The sequence below is a fragment of the Arachis hypogaea genome, chromosome 14 (assembly GCF_003086295.3).
Source record: "Arachis hypogaea cultivar Tifrunner chromosome 14, arahy.Tifrunner.gnm2.J5K5, whole genome shotgun sequence".
NCBI classification, from domain to species: Eukaryota; Viridiplantae; Streptophyta; class Magnoliopsida; order Fabales; family Fabaceae; genus Arachis; species Arachis hypogaea.
In genome coordinates, this window is record NC_092049.1 from 87,416,361 (window position 1) to 87,438,473 (window position 22,113).

The 22,113-nt window shown below is 37.2% G+C and overlaps 2 non-coding genes across 2 annotated transcripts; one reads left to right on the plus strand and one right to left on the minus strand.

The window, feature by feature from the left end:
• Window positions 1-7,600: 7,600 nt before the first annotated feature.
• LOC112746571 (small nucleolar RNA R71) lies at window positions 7,601-7,708 on the minus strand. The gene has a single exon (XR_003174449.1). It is a non-coding gene; the product is annotated as a small nucleolar RNA R71 (small nucleolar RNA).
• An 11,024-nt stretch (window positions 7,709-18,732) lies between these two features.
• Window positions 18,733-18,840, plus strand: LOC112746663 (small nucleolar RNA R71). The gene has a single exon (XR_003174534.1). It is a non-coding gene; the product is annotated as a small nucleolar RNA R71 (small nucleolar RNA).
• The last annotated feature ends 3,273 nt before the right edge of the window (window positions 18,841-22,113 follow it).

A 22,113-nucleotide genomic window follows, 5' to 3' on the forward strand; every position in this document is an offset into this window, starting at 1 on the left:
TAAATACTATGCAATGTAACATAAAGTCTTAGGCTAGTGGACTTAGGATTATTGTTGAATTATTGTGATTGATTGTTTGGATTAGTATTATGATATATGTTGGTATGATTGAGATTGTGTTGAGATGAAATATGGTTTGATTGCTATAATGGTAATTGATGTGGAATTAGGTCAGAGACTGTCGTAGGGTGAGGAATCCCCTATGTGGTAAATTGAGGTAAGTAGTGTGACTTGTTGAATGAGAATGAGATGATTGATTATAATTTGATTGTGATATTGTGAATTGATTGGTATTATTGATTATGATAATGATTGATGAGATTGAGTATGTATATTGAAGCTCGATTGAGAATTTAGGTATATAAATGTTTTGTGTTGTTGTTGAGAATGGAGTGTGTTAAATAAGTCGGAAGCGGGTTGATTTAGGCTTGCAATAGTTGAAGAAAGATAAATGAGTATGTGGAATATGTATAAATGGTTTTGGAGTGGTTTTGGATTGAATTGAATAGAGAATTGATGAAATTGGAGAATTGTGAGAATTTGGTAAAAATGAATTTTTGACTAACTTCGACGAGCCATAACTTGGCGCTCAGAGTTCAAATGTGAATGAAAATTATCTTAAATTAAAGCTAGTAAAAAGATCTTAAAATGATTTAAGAATGAAGGAAACTGGATAATTGCAAAAAAAAATTATAGAGGTTTGAATTTGGAGGTTAAAAACTGATCTCTGCAAATGTTGTAGAAAATTGGGGTCATGCATACGCACGTACCATGCCTACGCATGAGGGGCATTACAAAAGTGAAATACTTTCGTGCACATACCATGTATACGCACAAAATCCAAATCACGTGTACGCATGACCCATGCATACGCACAAGTTGCATTTTAGAATTGAAAAGTTTTCATGTGCGTTTCTGCATGTACGCACAAAAGTGGATTCGTGCGTACGCAGGAGGCACGCATATGCACAACTGCCCTATTTTTTAGAAATGATGATTTTTAACTATTTTGGCCTATCCAACCAGCTTATTCACTTTTGTAACTCCTCTAATGACTATAGAGACGGTATATTAGAGGGTAGAAAGTGTCGGAAAAGAAATTATTGAGTCAAAATGATATTGGAACTAATTGAAGGGATGTGTTGATATGATTGGATGATGCACACTACAAGAAAAAGTAATATTTGTAACAAAAAAAATTGTTACAAAAAATCAAAATTTTGAAACAAAAAGATTTTGTAACAAAAAAAGGGGCCGTTGCAGTATGTCCCGTTACAAAAAGTTTTTGTAACAAAAAAGGAATTGTTACAATTCAAAGTGATATTTTGTAACAAATTTTTCTGATACAAAAAACCAAAAGTCGTTACAAAAGTGGTAATAAATTTTGATCTTCAAGGTATTTTTGGTGACAATATATTTTTTCCTATCATAAAATTTTGTTACAAAATGTAACTTGATTTTGTAACATTTTTTTTCTTTAGTTACAAAAGCAAAATAATTATTTTGTAACAATTTTTTTTAATACAAATTGCATGCATAATTTACTAAATTATTTTTTTAATTAACTAATATATTAACTATTTTACTAAGTAAGTCTACATTTATATAATATGTAAAAATATACATAATTCAAACATTTCTCATTTAGCTAAAATTGTTTTAAAACAAAATAACATTAGTGAGTACATTGATTAGTTCTATATGTTATATGTCTCACAAAAGTTTAACCAAAAGTTAAAAATTCTAACATAGATTAGTCTCTATGAATCAAAATATTCTTGAGCCCTCAAGGTAGCACTCCTGTAAATAAGAAAAACCAAAATAAAAAATTAGAAACACGATATAACACTAATTATAATTTTTTCCATTAAGTTTTATCCAAAATGTTTAGAAAAATTTGGGCAGAACCTCCCCTGAAACTTGGATATTTCCATCGTCTACGGTTCCAACAAAAACAACTAATTCACAACTTATTTCTCAACCAATACACTACCAAATTTATCAAACCAAATAATAAGACATTTGTCATTTCTCAACCATGACACAAGTAAAATGTGATAAATAGATCCATATACAAATTAAACTATACGAATAATATAGGAATCATCTAGGAATATGTATTAAAACCATAAGCAATTTTAGGAGTACCTTTAGTTGTCTAGTTTCTTTCACTGTCAAAGCGCGCTATGAAAGAGTTCACAATGGCTTGTTGAGCTTCCAATTGAGCTTTCATTTGAGCTAATTCTTCCTCTTGCCATGTTCGTTGCTCTTCAAGTTTTTCTTTGAGCACATCAATTTCCTTTGTTAGCTCCTCACGGTCTTGTATTGCCACTTGAAGTTGTGCTTGAATCCTTAACTTAGATTTTGAAGCCTTTATGCCATAACTTGCACCACTTTTCTCACCTCTCACAAGTAAAAAAGCTTCATTTAGAGTGATAAAATTTTCCGAATCATAGGATTCATTGATCATACAACAAATATCATCCTGCACAATCCAATTTGTGATTTGAAAATGAAGATAAAATTTAACTTCCATGCAACAGTAAGAGGAAAAGGTTAGTAATGTTACATCAATTTGCTTAGCTTTTTCATTGTCCCATTCTCCATTATTCTTTTGATGAGTAATTTGCCACAATTCTTGAATGTCAGGCTCGACACCAGTTCTAGGATGGCGCTGCAAATTTTTTAAAGTGTAAAATATCACATGTAGTTAAGTGCAAACGTGACATAGCAAAAAATATAACACCAAATTAAAACTTCAAGACTATTTACTTGATCACGTCTAACAACTTGAAATGTTCTTCGACTAACAATATGTGTTACAACATGATGCTTTCTATTATCTTTGTTTCTTAAACTTTTTTCCTATAGAAGACCAAACTCACAAAAGACAAAAGGAGTTACGTTATAATTATTTCTTTGCCCTAAAATAGCAAAAAACATAAGAACACCTCAATGGTTTTCACAATGAAAAATTCAAACCTGAAAAGAAGGACTTCCAAAGTAGGACACCAAATTGTCCCATGTCTCCGGAAGAACATTATTCGGTGGATTTTGAAGGCGCCCCTCATCAGTTTGATACAAATCATAGTGCCCACGCAATCTTGAGCACCAACTTCGATAACATATATTAGCCTTAGCTAAAATCATTTTGCGTGTTACTTGTGTATCTGCTATATCAAACTTTTCCTACATAAGATTGGTCAAAGTTAGTTAGCAGAAAAAAGATTTAATATACATAATAGCAGAAAATATAAATATGTATTACCAAAACAAGGTCGCATATTTTTTGCTTGACATCATCTCCAACTTGGCTCCATTTCTCTACATTCAAAGGAGCATTTTGTCTTGTAACAATACCCACTTCGGATGCAAACAGATCAGTGGTGCACGAAATTGTGACCTTAGGCAACGGCGCCAGTAACTCTATACGCACGTTGATGAGCGGATAATTTATACGCTTTTTGGCATTGTTTTTAGTATGTTTTTAGTAGGATCTAGTTACTTTTAGGGATGTTTTCATTAGTTTTTATGTTAAATTCACATTTCTGGACTTTACTATGAGTTTGTGTGTTTTTCTGTGATTTCAGGTATTTTCTGGCTGAAATCGAGAGACTTGAGCAGAAAACAGATTCAGAGGTTGAAGAAGGACTGCTGATGCTGTTGGATTCTGACCTCCCTGCACTCAAAGTGGATTTTATGGAGCTACAGAACTCGAAATGGCGCGCTTCCAATTGCGTTGGAAAGTAGACATCCGGGGATTTCCAGCAATATATAATAGTCCATACTTTGGCCAAGAATAGACGACGCAAACTAGCGTTCAACGCCAGCTCTCTGCCCAATTCTGGCGTCCAGCGCCAGAAAAGGATCCAAAACCAGAGTTGAACACCCAAACTGGCACAAATGCTGGTGTTCAACTCCAAGAAGGACCTCTACATGTGCAACACTCAAGCTCAGCCCAAGCACACACCAAGTGGGCCCCAGAAGTGGATTTATGCATCAATTACTTATTTCTGTAAACCCTAGTGACTAGTTTATTATAAATAGGACCTTTTACTATTGTATTAGTTATCTTTGAATCCGGGATTGTATCTTTGGATCTTTGGAATCATCTTTGGACGCCTGGTTCTTAGATCAGAGGGGCTGGCCATTCGGCCATGCCTGGACCTTTCACTTATGTATTTTTAACGGTAGAGTTTCTACACTCCAAAGATTAAGGTGTGGAGCTCTGCTGTTCCTCAAAGATTAATGCAAAGTACTACTGTTTTCTTTTCAATTCATCTTATTTCGCTTCCAAGATATTCATTCACACTTCAACCTGAATGTGATGAACGTGACAATCATCATCATTCCCTATGAACGCGTGCCTGACAACCACTTCCGTTCTACATTAGATTGAATGAGTATCTCTTAGATCTCTTAATCGGAATCTTCGTGGTGTAAGCTAGAATGATGGCTGCATTCAAGAGAATCCGGAAGGTCTAAACCTTGTCTGTGGTATTCCAAGTAGGATTCAATGATTGAATGACTGTGACGAGCTTCAAACTCGCGATTGCTGGGTGTAGTGACAGATGCAAAAGGATAGTAAATCCTATTCCAGCATGATCGAGAACCGACAGATGAATAGCCGTGCCGTGACAGGGTGCGTTGACCATTTTCACTGAGAGGATAAGATGAAACCATTGACAAGGGTGATGCCTCTAGACGATTAGCCGTGCCGTGACAGGGCATTTGGATCATTTTCCCGAGAGAAGATCGAAAGTAGCCATTGACAATGGTGATGTATCACATAAAGCCAGCCATGGAAAGGAGTAAGATTGATTGGATGAAGATAGCAGGAAAGCAAAGGTTCAAAGGAACGAAAGCATCTCTATTCGCTTATCTGAAATTCTCACCAATGATTTACATAAGTATTTCTATCCCTATTTTATTAATTAATTTCGAAAGCCCCATTACTATTTTATATCCGCCTGACTGAGATTTACAAGGTGACCATAGCTTGCTTCATACCAACAATCTCCGTGGGATTCGACCCTTACTCACGTAAGGTATTACTTGGACGACCCAGTGCACTTGCTGGTTAGTTGTGCGAAGTTGTGAACCATGGTATTGGCATCATGTTTTTGGCGCCATTACCAGGGAAAGAAAGAGCGATAAATTTTACATAATTAAAGTGTAATCACGATTTCTGCGCACCAAGTTTTTGGCGCCGTTGCCGGGGATTGTTCGAGTTTGGACAACTAACGGTTCATCTTGTTGCTCAGATTAGGTAATTTTCTTTTTGTTTTATTTTCAAAAATTTTTCAAAAATCTTTCAAAATTTTCTCCTTTGTTTTCGAAAAAGGAAAATTTATTTTTTAAAAATGTTTTGAAAAATATAATTTTTCTTCAGAATTTTTAAGAATGACTTCTAGTGTTTCATGAAGCATGGCTGGCTGTAAAGCCATGTCTAATACGACTGTAGGGCATGTTAGACGTGTCATGTCTGAGTTACATACTAAAGCTTGGCTGGCTATTAAGCCAAGCCTGACCCTTTGATTGGAGCTTTAGAGCATAAGATTCCTGGAATTCATATTAAAAATTTTGGAATCCTTATTTTTCTTTTTCAAAATGATTTTCGAAAAAAAATTAAAAGAAAATACAAAAAAATCATAAAATCATAAAAATCAAAAAACAAAAAAATATTTTTTGTGTTTCTTGTTTGAGTCATGTGTCATGTTATAAGTTTGGTGTCAATTGCATGTGCATCTTGCATTTTTCGAAAATTCATGCATTCATGGTGTTCTTCATGATCTTCAAGTTGCTCTTGGTAAGTCTTCTTGTTTGATCTTTGCATTTGCATGTTTTGTGTCTTTTCTTGTTTTTCATATGCATTCTTGAATTCTTAGTGTCTAAGCATTAAAGAATTCTAAGTTTGGTGTCTTGCATGTTATCCTTGCATTAAAAATTTTTCAAAAATGTGTTCTTGATGTTCATCATGATCCTCATAGTGTTCTTGGTATTCATCTTGACATTCATAGCATTCTTGCATGCATTCATTGTTTTGATCCAAAATTTTCATGCATTGCATCATTTTCATGTTTTTCTCTCTCATCATTAAAAATTCAAAAATCAAAAAAATATCTTTCCCTTTTTCTCCCTTAAAATTTCGAAAATTAGATTTGACTTTTTCAAAAATTTTTAAAATCTAGTTGTTTTTATGAGTCAAATCAAATTTTCAATTTAAAAATCTCATCTTTTTCAAAATCTTTTTCAAAAATCAAATCTTTTTCATTTTTCTTAGTTATTTTCGAAAATTATAAAATTATTTTTTAAAAATCTTTTTCTTATTTTTATCACATAATTTTTGAAAATAACATCAACAATTAATGTTTTGATTCAAAAATTTCAAGTTTGTTACTTGCTTGTTAAGAAAGATTCAAACTTTAAGTTCTAGAATCATATTTTTTGATTTCTTGTGAATCAAGTCATTAATTGTGATTTTAAAAATCAAATCTTTTTCAAAACTAATTTCAATCATATCTTTTCAAAAATATCTTTTTATCTTATCTTTTTCAAAATCATATCTTTTTCAAAAATTTGATTTCAAAATATCTTTTCCAACTTCCTAACTTCTTATCTTTTCAAAATTTTTTTCAACTAACTAACTTTTTGTTTGTTTCTTATCTTTTCCAAAACTACCTAACTAACTCTCTCTCTAATTTTCGAAAATATCTCCCCCCTTTTTTCAAAATTTCTTTTTAATTAACTAATTATTTCAATTTTAAATCTTAATTTTCGAAAATCACTAACCTTTTTCAAAAAAAAAAAAACTATTTTCAAAAATCACTAACTCTTTTTCAAAAATTATTTTCGAAATTTTCCCTCTCTCATCTTATTCTATTTATTTATTCATCTACTAACATCTCTCCATCACCCACCAAAAATCCGAACTCCCTCTCTCTCTCTCTCTCTCTGAGTTCAGATTTTCTTCTTCTTTTCTTCTACTAATACAAGGACCTCTATACTGTGATATAAAGGATCCATATTATTATTATTATTTTCTCTGTGCCCTCTTCTTTGTCATATGAGCAGGAGCAAGGACAAGAACATTCTTGTTGAAGCAGATCCAGAACCTGAAAGGACTCTGAAGAGAAAATTAAGAGAAGCTAAATTACAACAATCCAGAGATAACCTTTCAGAAATTTTCGAACAGGAAGAGGAGATGGCAGCCGAAAATAATAATAATGCAAGGAGGATGCTTGGTGACTTTACTGCACCTAATTCCAATTTACATGGAAGAAGCATCTCCATTCCTGCCATTGGAGCAAGCAACTTTGAGCTGAAACCTCAATTAGTTTCTCTGATGCAGCAGAACTGCAAGTTTCATGGACTTCCATCTGAAGATCCTTTTCAGTTCTTAACTGAATTCTTGCAGATATGTGATACTGTTAAGACTAATGGAGTAGATCCTGAAGTCTACAGGCTCATGCTTTTCCCTTTTGCTGTAAGAGACAGAGCTAGAGTGTGGTTGGACTCTCAACCCAAAGACATCCTGAACTCTTGGGATAAGCTGGTCAAGGCTTTCTTAGCCAAGTTCTTTCCTCTTCAAAAGCTGAGTAAGCTTAGAGTGGATGTTCAGACCTTCAGACAGAAAGAAGGTGAATCCCTCTATGAAGCTTGGGAGAGATACAAAGGACTGACCAAAAAGTGTCCTTCTGACATGCTTTCAGATTGGACCATCCTGGATATATTCTATGATAGTCTGTCTGAATTAGCTAAGATGTCATTGGATACTTCTGCAGGTGGATCCATTCACCTAAAGAAAACGCCTGCAGGAGCTCAAGAACTCATTGACATGGTTGCTAATAACCAGTTCATGTACACTTCTGAGAGGAATCCTGTGAGTAATGGGACGCCTATGAAGAAGGGAGTTCTTGAAATTGATACTCTGAATGCCATATTGGCTCAGAACAAAATATTGACTCAGCAAGTCAATATGATTTCTCAGAGTCTGAATGGAATGCAAGCTGCATCCAACAGTACTCAAGAGGCATCTTCTGAAGAAGAAGCTTATGATCCTGAGAACCCTGCAATAACAGAGGTGAATTACTTAGGTGAACCTTATGGAAACACCTATAACTCATCATGGAGAAATCATCCAAATTTCTCATGGAAGGATCAAAAGCCTCAACAAGGCTTTAATAATGGTGGAAGAAATAGATTTAACAATAGTAAACTTTTTCCATCATCCACTCAGCAACAGACAGAGAATTCTGAGCAGAATCCATCTAGCTTAGAAAACTTAGTCTCTGATCTATCTAAGGCCACTGTGAGTTTCATGAATGAAACAAGGTCCTCCATTAGAAATTTGGAGGCACAAGTGGGCCAGCTGAGTAAAAAAATCACTGAAATCCCTCCTAGTACTCTCCCAAGCAATACAGAAGAAAATCCAAAGAGAGAGTGCAAGGCCATTGATATTACCAAAATGGCCGAACCCAAAGAGGGAGAGGAGGACGTGAATCCCAGCGAGGAAGACCTCCTGGAACGTCCAGTGATCAATAAGGAGTTTCCCTCTGAGGAACCAAAGGAATCTGAGGCTCATCTAGAGACCATAGAGATTCCATTGAACCTCCTTATGCCCTTCATGATCTCTGATGAGTATTCCTCTTCTGAAGAGAATGAGGATGTCACTGAAGAGCAAGCTGCCAAGTTCCTTGGTGCAATCATGAAGCTGAATGCCAAATTATTTGATATTGAAACTTGGGAAGATGAATCTCCCTTGTTCATCAATGAACTAAGTGATCTGGATCAACTGACATTGCCTCAGAAGAGACAGGATCCTGGAAAGTTCATAATACCTTGTACCATAGGCACCATGATCTTTAAGGCTCTGTGTGACCTTGGTTCAGGAATAAACCTCATGCCACTCTCTGTAATAAAGAAACTGGGAATCTATGGGGTGCAAGCTGCTAAAATCTCATTAGAGATGGCAGACAATTCAAGAAACTAGGCTTATGGACAAGTAGAGGACGTGTTAGAAAAGGTTGAATGCCTTTACATCCCTGCTAATTTCATAGTCCTGGATACTGGAAAGGAAGAGGATGAATCCATCATCCTAGGAAGACCTTTCCTAGCCACAGCAAGAGCTGTGATTGATGTGGACAGAGGAGAATTGATCCTTCAATTGAATAAGGACAACCTTGTGTTTACAACTCAAGGATCTCTCTCTACATCCATGGAGAGGAAGCAGAAAAAGCTTCTCTCAAAGCAGAGTCAAACAAAGCCCCCACAGTCAAACTCTAAGTTTGGTGTTGGAGAGTCTCAACAATGCTCTGAACATCTGTGAGGCTCCATGAGAGCCCACTGTCAAGCTATTGACATTAAAGAAGCGCTTGTTGGGAGGCAACCCAATTTTTATTTATCTAACTATATTTTTCTGAGTTATATGTCTTTGTAGGTTCATGATCATGTGGAGTCACAAAATAAACAAAAAAAATCAAAAACAGAATCAAAAACAGCAGAAGAAAAATCACACCCTAGAGGGAGCACCTGCCTGGCGTTCAACGCCAGAACAGAGCATGGTTTTGGTGCTGAACGCCCAAAATGGGCAGTGTCTGGGCGCTGAACGCCCAGAACAAGCATGGTTCTGGCGTTCAACGCCAGAAATGGGCAACAAATGGGCGTTGAACGCCCAAAATGGGCACCAACCTGGCGCTGAACGCCCAGAGTTGTGTGCAAGGGCATTTTGCATGCCTAAATTGGTGTAGGGATGTAAATGCCTTGACACCTCAAGATCTGTGGACCTCACAGGATCATCTCAGGATCTGTGGACCCCACAGGATCCCCACCTTCCTTCCTCATAATCCTAGTTTTTTTTCCACATCTTCTTCTTCATCTATTCCTTCTTCTTTTGCTCGAGGGCGAGCAACATTCTAAGTTTGGTGTGGTAAAACAATTATGTAAAGGATCTATAGCTCAGTGGTAGAACATGTGGCCGCAAATCAAGAGATCCCTGAGATACCTCAGGGGATGCACTTCCCTCCACATAGTTATTGGAAGCAACTGAGGATAGAAATACCAAAAATCACTAGGAATCAAGCCACAAAGGCAAGGAAGAGACATAGAAGAGCTCAAGAACATCATTGGTTCCTAAAGAAGGAAATGCCATCATCACTAAGGTGGACTCATTCCTTGCTCTTACTTTCTCTGTTTTTCGTTTTCTATGTTATGTGCTTATCTATGTTTGTGTCTTCATTACATGATCATTAGTAGTTAGTAACTATGTCTTAAAAGTTATGAATGTCCTATGAATCCATCACCTCTCTTAAATGAAAAATGCTTTAATTCAAAAGAACAAGAAGTACATGAGTTTCGAATTTATCCTTGAACTTAGCTTAATTATATTGATGTGGTGACAATGCTTCTTGTTTTCTGAATGAATGCTTGAACAGTGCATATGTCTTTTGAAGTTGTTGTTTAAGAATGTTAAATATGTTGGCTCTTGAAAGAATGATGACAAGGAGACATGTTATTTGATAATCTGAAAAATCATAAAAATGATTCTTGAAGCAAGAGGCAAAAAGCTACAAGTCCCGCTCATATGATTGAAGCTCTGTTTCATTGATAGTTTGGAATTTATAGTATATTCTCTTCTTTTTATCCTATTTGATTTTCAGTTGCTTGGGGACAAGCAACAATTTAAGTTTGGTGTTGTGATGAGCGGATAATTTATACGCTTTTTGGCATTGTTTTTAGTATGTTTTTAGTAGGATCTAGTTACTTTTAGGGATGTTTTCATTAGTTTTTATGTTAAATTCATATTTATTGACTTTACTATGAGTTTGTGTGTTTTTCTGTGATTTCAGGTATTTTCTGGCTGAAATCGAGGGACTTGAGCAGAAAACAGATTCAGAGGTTGAAGAAGGACTACTGATGCTGTTGGATTCTGACCTCCCTGCACTCAAAGTGGATTTTCTGGAGCTACAGAACTCGAAATGGCCCGATTCTAATTGCGTTGGAAAGTAGACATCCAGGGCTTTCCAGCAATATATAATAGTCCATAATTTGAACAATAATAGATGACGCAAACTGGCGTTCAACGCCAGCTCTCTGCCCAATTCTGGCGTCCAGCGCCAGAAAATGATCCAAAACCAGAGTTGAACGCCCAAACTGGCACAAATACTGGCGTTCAACTCCAAGAAGGACCTCTACACGTGCAACACTCAAGCTCAGTCCAAGCACACACCAAGTGGGCCCCAGAAGTGGATTTATGCATCAATTACTTATTTCTGTAAACCCTAGTGACTAGTTTATTATAAATAGGACCTTTTACTATTGTATTAGTTATCTTTGAATCCGGGATTGTATCTTTGGATCTTTGGAATCATCTTTGGACGCCTGGTTCTTAGATCAGAGGGGCTGGCCATTCGGCCATGCCTGGACCTTTCACTTATGTATTTTTAACGGTAGAGTTTCTACACTCCATAGATTAAGGTGTGGAGCTTTGCTGTTCATCAAAGATTAATGCAAAGTACTACTGTTTTCTATTCAATTCATCTTATTTCGCTTCCAAGATATTCATTCGCACTTCAACCTGAATGTGATGAACGTGACAATCATCATCATTCCCTATGAACGCGTGCCTGACAACCACTTCCGTTCTACATTAGATTGAATGAGTATCTCTTAGATCTCTTAATCGGAATCTTCGTGGTGTAAGCTAGAATGATGGCGGCATTCAAGAGAATCCGGAAGGTCTAAACCTTGTCTGTAGTATTCCGAGTAGGATTCAATGATTGAATGACTGTGACGAGCTTCAAACTCGCGATTGCTGGGCGTAGTGACAGACGCAAAAGGATAGTAAATCCTATTCCAGCATGATCGAAAACCGACAGATGAATAGCCGTGCCGTGACAGGGTGCGTTGACCATTTTCACTGAGAGGATAAGATGAAACCATTGACAAGGGTGATGCCTCCAGACGATTAGCCGTGCCGTGACAGGGCATTTGGATCATTTTCCCGAGAGAAGACCGAAAGTAGTCATTGACAATGGTGATGTATCACATAAAGCCAGCCATGGAAAGGAGTACGATTGATTGGATGAAGATAGCAGGAAAGCAAAGGTTCAGAGGAACGAAAGCATCTCTATTCGCTTATCTGAAATTCTCACCAATGATTTACATAAGTATTTCTATCCCTATTTTATTAATTAATTTCGAAAACCCCATTACTATTTTATATCCGCCTGACTGAGATTTACAAGGTGACCATAGCTTGCTTCATACCAACAATCTCCGTGGGATTCGACCCTTACTCACGTAAGGTATTACTTGGACGACCCAGTGCACTTGCTGGTTAGTTATGCGAAGTTGTGAACCATGGTATTGGCATCATGTTTTTGGCCCATTACCAGGGAAAGAAAGAGCGATAAATTTTACATAATTAAAGTGTAATCACAATTTCTGCGCACCACACGTCTTAATAAATCGTTTTTCATTCACAACTTCGATACAACTAAGCAGCAAGTGCACTGGGTCGTCCATGTAATAAACCTTACGTGAGTAAGGGTCGATCCCACGGAGATTGTTGGTATGAAGCAAGCTATGGTCACCTTGTAAATCTCAGTCAGGCGGATATAAAATAGTTATGGAGTTTTCGAACATAAATAATAAATAGATAGAAAATAAGGATAGAAACACTTATGTAATTCATTGGTGAGAATTTCAGATAAGCGTATAGAGATGCTTTCGTTCCTCTGAATCTCTGCTTTCCCGCTGTCTTCATCCAATCAGTCTTACTCCTTTCTACGGCTGGCTTTATGTAAGGACATCACCGTTGTCAATGGCTACTTTTTATCCTCTCTGGAAAATGGTCCGATGCGCTGTCACTGCATGGCTAATCGTCTGGAGGCATCACCCTTGTCAATGGCTGCATCTCATCCTCTTGTGAAAATGGTCCAAATGCTCTGTCACAGCACGGCTAATCATCTGAGGTTCTCGATCATACTGGAATAGGATTCACCCTCCTTTTGCGTCTGTCACTACACCCAGCACTCGCGAGTTTGAAGTTCGTCACAATCATTCAATCCCAGAGTCCTACTCGGAATACCACGGACAAGGTTTAGACTTTCCGGACTCTCATGAATGCCGCCATCAATCTAGCTTATACCACGAAGATTCTGATTAAGAGATCCAAGAGATACTCATTCAATCTAAGGTAGAATGGAAGTGGTTGTCAGGCACGCGTTCATAGGGAATGATGATGATTGTCACGTTCATCACATTTAGGTTGAAGTGCGAATGAATATCTTAGAAGCGGAATAAGCTGAATTGAATGGAAAAACAGTAGTACTTTGCATTAATCTTTGAGGAACAGCAGAGCTCCACACCTTAATCTATGGAGTGCAGAAACTCTACCGTATGAAAATACATAAGTGATAATGGTTCAGGAATGGCCGAATGGCCAGCCCCCATGAAAGTCTAAGATAGCATAAAACTGATCAAAGATGTCTAATACAATAGTAAAAAGTCCTATTTATAATAAACTAGTTACTAGGGTTTACAGAAGTAAGTAATTGATGCATAAATCCACTTCCGGGGCCCACTTGGTGTGTGCTTGGGCTGAGCTTGAATGTTACACGTGTAGAGGTCAATCTTGGAGTTGAACGCCAGTTTGTAACGTATTTCTGGCGTTCAACTCTGGCTTGTGACGTGTTTCTGGCGTTTAACTCCAGACAGCAGCATAGCACTTGCATTCAACGCCCTTTTACGTCATCTAAACTCGACCAAAGTATGGACTATTATATATTTCTGGAATGCCCTAGATGTCTACTTTTCAACGCAATTAGAAGCGCGCCATTTTGAGTTCTGTAGCTCCAGAAAATCCACTTTGAGTGCAGGGAGGTCAGAATCCAACAGCATCAGCAGTCCTTCTTCAACCTCTGAATTTGATTTTTGCTCAAGTCCCTCAATTTCAACCAGAAAATACCTGAAATCACAGAAAAACACACAAACTCATAGTAAAGTCCAGAAATGTGAATTTAACATAAAAACTAATGAAAACATCCCTAAAAGTAACTGGATTCTACTAAAAACATACTAAAAACAATGCCAAAAAGCGTATAAATTATCCGCTCATCACAACACCAAACTTAAATTGTTGCTTGTCCCCAAGCAACCAAAAATCAAATAGGATAAAAAGAAGAGAATATACTATAAATTCCAAACTATCAATGAAACATAGCTCCAATCAGATGAGCGGGACTTGTAGCTTTTTGCCTCTTGAATAGTTTTGGCATCTCACTTTATCCATTGAGGTTCAGAATGATTGGCATCTATAGGAACTCAGAGTTCAGATAGTGTTATTGATTCTCCTAGTTCAGTATGATGATTCTTGAACACAGCTATTTTATGAGTCTTGGCCGTGGCCCTAAGCACTTTGTTTTCCAGTATTACCACCGGATACATAAATGCCACAGACACATAATTGGGTGAACCTTTTCAGATTGTGACTCAGCTTTGCTAAAGTCCCCAATTAGAGGTGTCCAGGGTTCTTAAGCACACTCTGTTTTTACTTTGGACCTTGACTTTAACCACTCAGTCTCAAGTTTTCACTTGACACTTTCACGCCACAAGCACATGGTTAGGGACAGCTTGGTTTAGCCGCTTAGGCCAGGATTTTATTCCTTTAGGCCCTCCTATCCACTGATGCTCAAAGCCTTGGGATCCTTTTTATTTACCCTTGCCTTTTGGTTTTAAGGGTTATTGGCTTTTTGCTCTTGCCTCTTGGTTTTAAGAGCTTTTGGCTTTTTCTGCTTGCTTTTTCTCTTTTTTTTTTCTTTCTATTTTTTCGCTATTTTTTTTGCTTCAAGAATCATTTTTATGATTTTTCAGATTATCAAATAACATGTCTCCTTATCATCATTCTTTCAAGAGCCAACATATTTAACATTCTTAAACAACAACTTCAAAAGACATATGCACTGTTCAAGCATTCATTCAGAAAATAAAAAGTATTGTCACCACATCAATATAATTAAACTAAGTTCGAGGATAAATTCGAAACTCATGTACTTCTTGTTCTTTTGAATTAAAACAGTTTTCATTTAAGAGAGGTGATGGATTCATATGACATTCATAACTTTAAGACAAAGTTACTAAATACTAATGATCATGTAATGAAGACACAAACATGGATAAGCACTCAACATAGAGAAAACGAAAAACAGAGAATGTAAGAACAAGGAATGAGTCCACCTTAGTGATGGTGGCGTTTCCTTCTTGAGGAACTAATGATGTCCTTGAGCTCTTCTATGTCTCTTCCTTGTCTTTGTTGCTCCTCCCTCATTGCTTTTTGATCTTCTCTTATTTCATGAAGGATGATGGAGTGCTCTTGATGTTCCACCCTTAATTATCCCATGTTGGAACTTAATTCTCCTAGGGAGGTGTTGATTTGCTCCCAATAGTTTTATGGAGGAAAATGCATTTGAGGCATCTCCGGGATCTCATGGTGATGAGCTTCATGCATCTCTTGAGATCCATGAATGGGCTCTCTTGCTTGCTCCATCCTTTTCTTAGTGATGGGCTTCTCTTCCTCAATGGGAATGTCTCCTTCTATGAAAGCTCCAGCTGAGTAACATAGATGGCAAATAAGATGAGGAAAAGCTAGCCTTGCCCCAGGAGAGGGCTTTTCGGCTATTTTGTAGAATTCAAGGGAGATGACTTCATGAACTTCTACTTCCTCTCCAATCATGATGCTATGAATCATGATGGCCCGATCCACAGTAACTTCAGATCGGTTGCTAGTGGGGATGATGGAGCGTTAGATGAACTCCAACCATCCTATGGCCACAGGCTTGAGGTCCAGTCTTCTTAATTGAACCGGCTTGCCTTTGGAGTCAATCTTCCATTGAGCTCCTTCCACACATATGTCCATGAGGACTTGGTCCAACCTTTGATTAAAGTTGACCCTTCTAGTGTAGGGGCGTGCATCTCCTTGCATCATAGGCAAGTTAAATGCCAACCTCACATTTTCTGGACTAAAATATAAGTATTTCCCCCGAACCATTGTAATATAATTCTTTGGGTTTGGGTTCTTACTTTGATCATGGTTCCTAGTGATCCATGCATTGGCATAGAACTCTTGAACCATTAGGATGCCGACTTGTTGGATGGGGTTTGTTAGAACTTCCCAACCTCTTCTTTGGATTTCATGTCGGATCTCCGGATACTCATTCTTCTTGAGCTTGATGAGCTTTGGAGATGAATCTTTCCATCTCCCATGACTCGGAAGTGGAAGCTTTTGTCTCCCCTTTTCCTTTTCTAGAGGATTCTCCGGTCTTGGGTGCCATCAGTGGTAATGGAAAAACAAAAAGCTTATGCTTTTACCACACCAAACTTAGAATTTTGCTCGCCCTCGAGCAAGAGAAAAAAGAATAGATGAAGAAGAAGAAGAAAATATGGAGGAGAGGGGGGAGGGGTGAATTCGGCCAAGAAGGGGAAAAGAGGGTTGTGTTGTGTGAAAATGAAGAAGAATGGTGGGCTTTATATAGGGAAGGGAGGGGGGTAATTGGTGAAGATTTTTGGGGAAGAGTGTTTATGGGATTGTGTGAAAGAGGGGTGAGAAGAAGTGAGTGGAGGTAGGTGGGGATCCTGTGGGGTCCACAGATCCTGAGGTGTTCAAGGATTTACAACCTTGCACCAAATTAGGCATGCAAAATGACCTTGCACACAACTCTGGGTGTTCAGCGCCAGATTGGTGCTTGTTCTGGGGGTTGAACGCCCATTTGTTGCCCATTTCTGGCGTTGAACGCCAGAACCATGCTTGTTCTGGGCGTTCAGCGCCAGCTCTTCTCCAAGGTGCAATTCTGGCGTTCAAACGCCCAGATGCTGCCCATTTTGATTCCGCTCTCAATTTTTTGATTTATTTTATGACTCCACATGATCATGTACCTATAAAGACATATAACTAATAAAAATATAATTAAATAAAAAATTGGGTTGCCTCCCAACAAGCGCTTCTTTAATGTCAATAGCTTGACAGTGGGCTCTCATGGAGCCTCGCAGATGTTCAGAGCATGGTTGAGACTTCCCAACACCAAACTTAGAGTTTGGATATGGGAGTTCAACACCAAACTTAGAGTTTGGTTGTGGCCTCCAAACACCAAACTTAGAGTTTGACTGTGGGGGCTTTGGTTGACTCTATTTTGAGAGAAGCTTACTGTGCCTCTTTTCCATGTTTACAGAAGGGTAACCTTGAGTTGTAAACACAAGGGAGTCCTCATTCAATTGAAGGACTAATTCACCTCTGTCAACATCAATCACAGCTCTTGCTGTGGCTAGGAAAGGTCTTTCAAGGATGATGGATTCATCATCATTCTTCCCAGTATCCAGGACTATGAAATCAGCAGGGATGTAAAGGCCTTCAACCTTTACTAACACGTCCTCTACTTGTCCATAATCCTGTTTTTTTGAATTGTCTGCCATCTCTAATGAGATTTTAGCAGCTTGCACCCCAAAGATTCCCAGTTTCTCTATTACAGAGAGGGGCATGAGGTTTATCCCTGAACCAAGGTCACACAGAGCCTTTTCAAAGATCATGTTGCCTATGGTACAAGGTATTACGAACTTTCCAGGATCCTGTTTCTTCTGAGGCAATGTCAGTTGATCCAGATCACTTAGTTCATTGGTGAACAAGGAAGGTTCATCTTCCCAAGTCTCAATACCAAATAATTTGGCATTCAGCTTCATGATTGCACCAAGGTACTTGGTAACTTGCTCTTCAGTAACATCCTTATTCTTTTCAGAAGATGAATGCTCGTCAAAGCTCATGAAGGGTATAAGGAGGTTCAATAGAATCTCTATGGTCTCTAGATGAGTCTCAGATTCCTTTGGTTCCTCAAAGGGAAACTCCTTATTGATCACTGGACGTCCCAGGAGGTCTTCCTCACTGGGATTTACGTCCTCCCCTTCCTCTCCAGGTTCGGCCGTGTTGACTATGTCAATGGCCTTGCACTCTCCTTTTGGATTTTCTTCTGTATTGCTTGGGAGAGTACTAGGAGGGATTTCAGTGATCCTTTTACTCAGCTAGCCCACTTGTGCCTCCAAATTTCTAATGGAGGACCTTGTTTCATTCATGAAACTTACAGTGGCCTTAGATAGATCAGAGACTAAGTTTGCTAAATTAGAGGTATTTTGTTCAGAGTTCTCTGTCTGTTGCTGAGTGGATGATGGAAAAGGTTTACTATTGTTAAACCTATTTCTTCCACCATTATTAAAGCCTTGTTGAGGCTTTTGTTGATCCTTCCATGAGAGATTTAAGTGATTTCTCCATGAGGGGTTATAGGTGTTTCCATAAGATTCACCCATGTAATTCACCTCTGCTATTGCAGGGTTTTCAGGATCATAAGCTTCTTCTTCAAAAGATGCCTCTTGAGTATTGTTGGATGCAGCTTGCATTCCATTCAGACTCTGAGAAATCATATTGACTTGCTGAGTCAATATTTTATTCTGAGCCAATATGGCATTCAGAGTATCAATTTCAAGAACTCCCTTCTTCATAGGCGTCCCATTACTCACATGATTCCTCTCAGAAGTGTACATGAACTGGTTATTAGCAACCATGTCAATGAGTTCTTGAGCTTCTGCAGGCGTTTTTTTTAAGTGAATGGATCCACCTGCAGAGGTATCCAATGACATTTTAGCTAATTCAGACAGACCATCATAGAATATGTCCAGGATGGTCCATTCTGAAAGCATGTCAGAAGGACACTTTTTGGTCAGTTCTTTGTATCTCTCCCAAGCTTCATAGAGGGATTCACCTTCTTTCTGTCTGAAGGTCTGAACATCCACTCTAAGCTTACTCAGCTTTTGAGGAGGAAAGAACTTGGCTAAGAAAGCCTTAACCAGCTTATCCCAAGAGTTCAGGCTATCTTTGGGTTGAGAGTCCAACCATATTCTAGCTCTGTCTCTCACAGCAAAAGGGAAAAGCATGAGCCTGTAGACTTCAGGATCTACTCCATTAGTCTTAACAGTATCACAGATCTGCAAGAATTCAGTTAAGAACTAAAAAGGATCTTCATATGGAAGTCCATAAAACTTGCAGTTCTGCTGCATCAGAGAAACTAATTGAGGTTTAAGCTCAAAATTGTTTGCTCCAATGGCAGGAATGGAGATGCTTCTTCCATGTAAATTGGAATTAGGTGCAGTAAAGTCACCAAGCATCCTCCTTGCATTATTATTATTTTCGGCTGCCATCTCCTCTTCTTGTTCGAAAATTTCTGAAAGGTGCTTGCTGGATTTTTGTAATTTAGCTTCTCTTAGTTTCCTCTTCAGAGTCTTTTCAGGTTTTGGATCTGCTTCAACAAGAATGTTCTTGTCCTTGCTCCTTCTCATATGAAAAAGAGGGACAGAAAAATAATAATAATAGGGGTCATTTTTACCACAGTATAGAGGTCCCTGTGTGAGTAGAAGAAAAGAAGAAGAAAAAATTCGAACACAGATAGAAGAGGTGGTTCGAATTTGGGTGAGATGAAGTGTTAGTAGATGAATAAATAAATAGAAGGAGATAAGAGAGAGAGAGAAAATTTTCGAAAATAATTTTTGAAAAAGAGTTAGTAATTTTCGAAAATAGTTTTTTTTGAAAAAGGTTAGTAATTTTTCGAAAATTAAAATCAAAAATTAAAATAATTAGTTAATTAAAAAGAAATTTTGAAAAAGAGGGAAGATATTTTCGAAAATTAGAGAGAGAGGGAGTTAGTTAGGTAGTTTTGAAAAAGATAAGAAACAAACAAAAAGTTAGTTAGTTAGTTGAAACAAATTTGAAAATCAATTTTGAAAAGATAAGACGATAAGAAGTTAGAAAAGATATTTTAAAATCAAATTTTTTAAAAAGATATGATTTTGAAAAAGATAAGATAGAAAGACACTTTTGAAAAGATATGATTGAAATTAGTTTTGAAAAAGATTTGATTTTTAAAATCACAATTAATGACTTGATTCACAAGAAATCACAAAATATGATTCTAGAACTTAAAGTTTGAATCTTTCTTAACAAGTAAGTAACAAACTTGAAATTTTTGAATCAAAACATTAATTGATGATGTTATTTTCGAAAATTAGGAGATAAAGATAAGAAAAAGATTTTGAAAAAGATAAGATTTTTAAATTGAAAATTTGATTTGACTCATAAAAACAACTAGATTTTAAAAAGTTTTGAAAAAGTCAACTCAAATTTTCGAAATTTATGAGTGAAAAAGGGAAAGATATTTTTTTATTTTTGAATTTTTAATGATGAGAGGGAAAAACATGAAAAAGACTCAATGCATGAAAATTTTGGATCAAAACAATGAATGCATGCAAGAATGCTATGAATGTCAAGATGAACACCAAGAACACTTTGAATGTCAAGATGAACATCAAGAACTTATTTTTGAAAAATTTTTAATGCAAAGAAAATATGCAAGACACCAAACTTAAAAATTTTTCATGTATAGACACTATGAATGTAAGAATGCATATGAAAAACAAGAAAAGACACAAAACATGAAAACATCAAGATCAAACAAGAAGACTTACCAAGAACAACTTGAAAATCATGAAGAACACTATGAATGCATGAATTTTTCGAAAATTTTATGCAAACTTTAAAACATGCAATTGACACCAAACTTAAAATTGACTCAAGATTCAAACAAGAAACATGAAATATTTTTTATTTTAATGATTTTATTAATTTTTTTGGATTTTTCGAAAATTAATGTGAAAAAGAAAAATAAGGATTCCAAAATTTTTAATATGAATTCCAGGAATCTTGTGATCTTTAGTCTAAAGCTCCAATCTGAGGGTTAGGCATGGCTTAATAGCCAGCCAAGCTTTAGTATGCTATTACATGCATTGAAGTGATTAGTTGAATCCTCAGTCCAAAGGAATTTGGACATGGCTTCACAGCCAGCCAGGATTCAACAAATCATCATGAAACACTAGAATTCATTCTTAAAAATTCTGAAGAAAAAATATATTTTTTGAAAACATTTTTTTTTAAATTTTTTTCGAAAACAAAGGAGAAAATTTTTGAAAGATTTTTGAAAATTTTTTTTGAAAACTTTTTGAAAATAAGAAGAAAATTACCTAATCTAAGCAACAAGATGAACCGTCAGTTGTCCAAACTCGAACAATCCCCGGCAACGGCGCCAAAAACTTGGTGCACGAAATTGTGATCTTAGGCAACGGCGCCAGAAACTCTGTACGCACGTCTTAATAAATCATTTTTCATTCACAACTTCGATACAACTAACCAGCAAGTGCACTGGGTCGTCCAAGTAATAAACCTTACGTGAGTAAGGGTCGATCCCACGGAGATTGTTGGTATGAAGCAAGCTATGGTCACCTTGTAAATCTCAGTCAGGCGGATATAAAATAGTTATGGAGTTTTCGAACATAAATAATAAATAGATAGAAAATAAGGATAGAAACACTTATGTAATTCATTGGTGAGAATTTCAGATAAGCGTATAGAGATGCTTTCGTTCCTCTAAATCTCTGCTTTTCCGCTGTCTTCATCCAATCAGTCTTACTCCTTTCTACGACTGGCTTTATGTAAGGACATCACCGTTGTCAATGGCTACTTTTTATCCTCTCTAGAAAATGGTCCGATGCGCTGTCACTGCATGGCTAATCGTCTGGAGGCATCACCCTTGTCAATGGCTGCATCCCATCCTCTTGTGAAAATGGTCCAAATGCTCTGTCACAGCACGGCTAATCATCTGAGGTTCTCGATCATACTGGAATAGGATTCACCCTCCTTTTGCGTCTGTCACTATGCCCAGTACTCGCGAGTTTGAAGTTCGTCACAGTCATTCAATCCCAGAGTCCTACTCGGAATATCACGGACAAGGTTTAGACTTTCCGGACTCTCATGAATGCCGCCATCAATCTAGCTTATACCACGAAGATTCTGATTAAGAGATCCAAGAGATACTCATTCAATCTAAGGTAGAACGGAAGTGGTTGTCAGGCACGCGTTCATAGGGAATGATGATGATTGTCACGTTCATCACATTCAGGTTGAAGTGCGAATGAATATCTTAGAAGCGGAATAAGTTGAATTGAATGGAAAAACAGTAGTACTTTGCA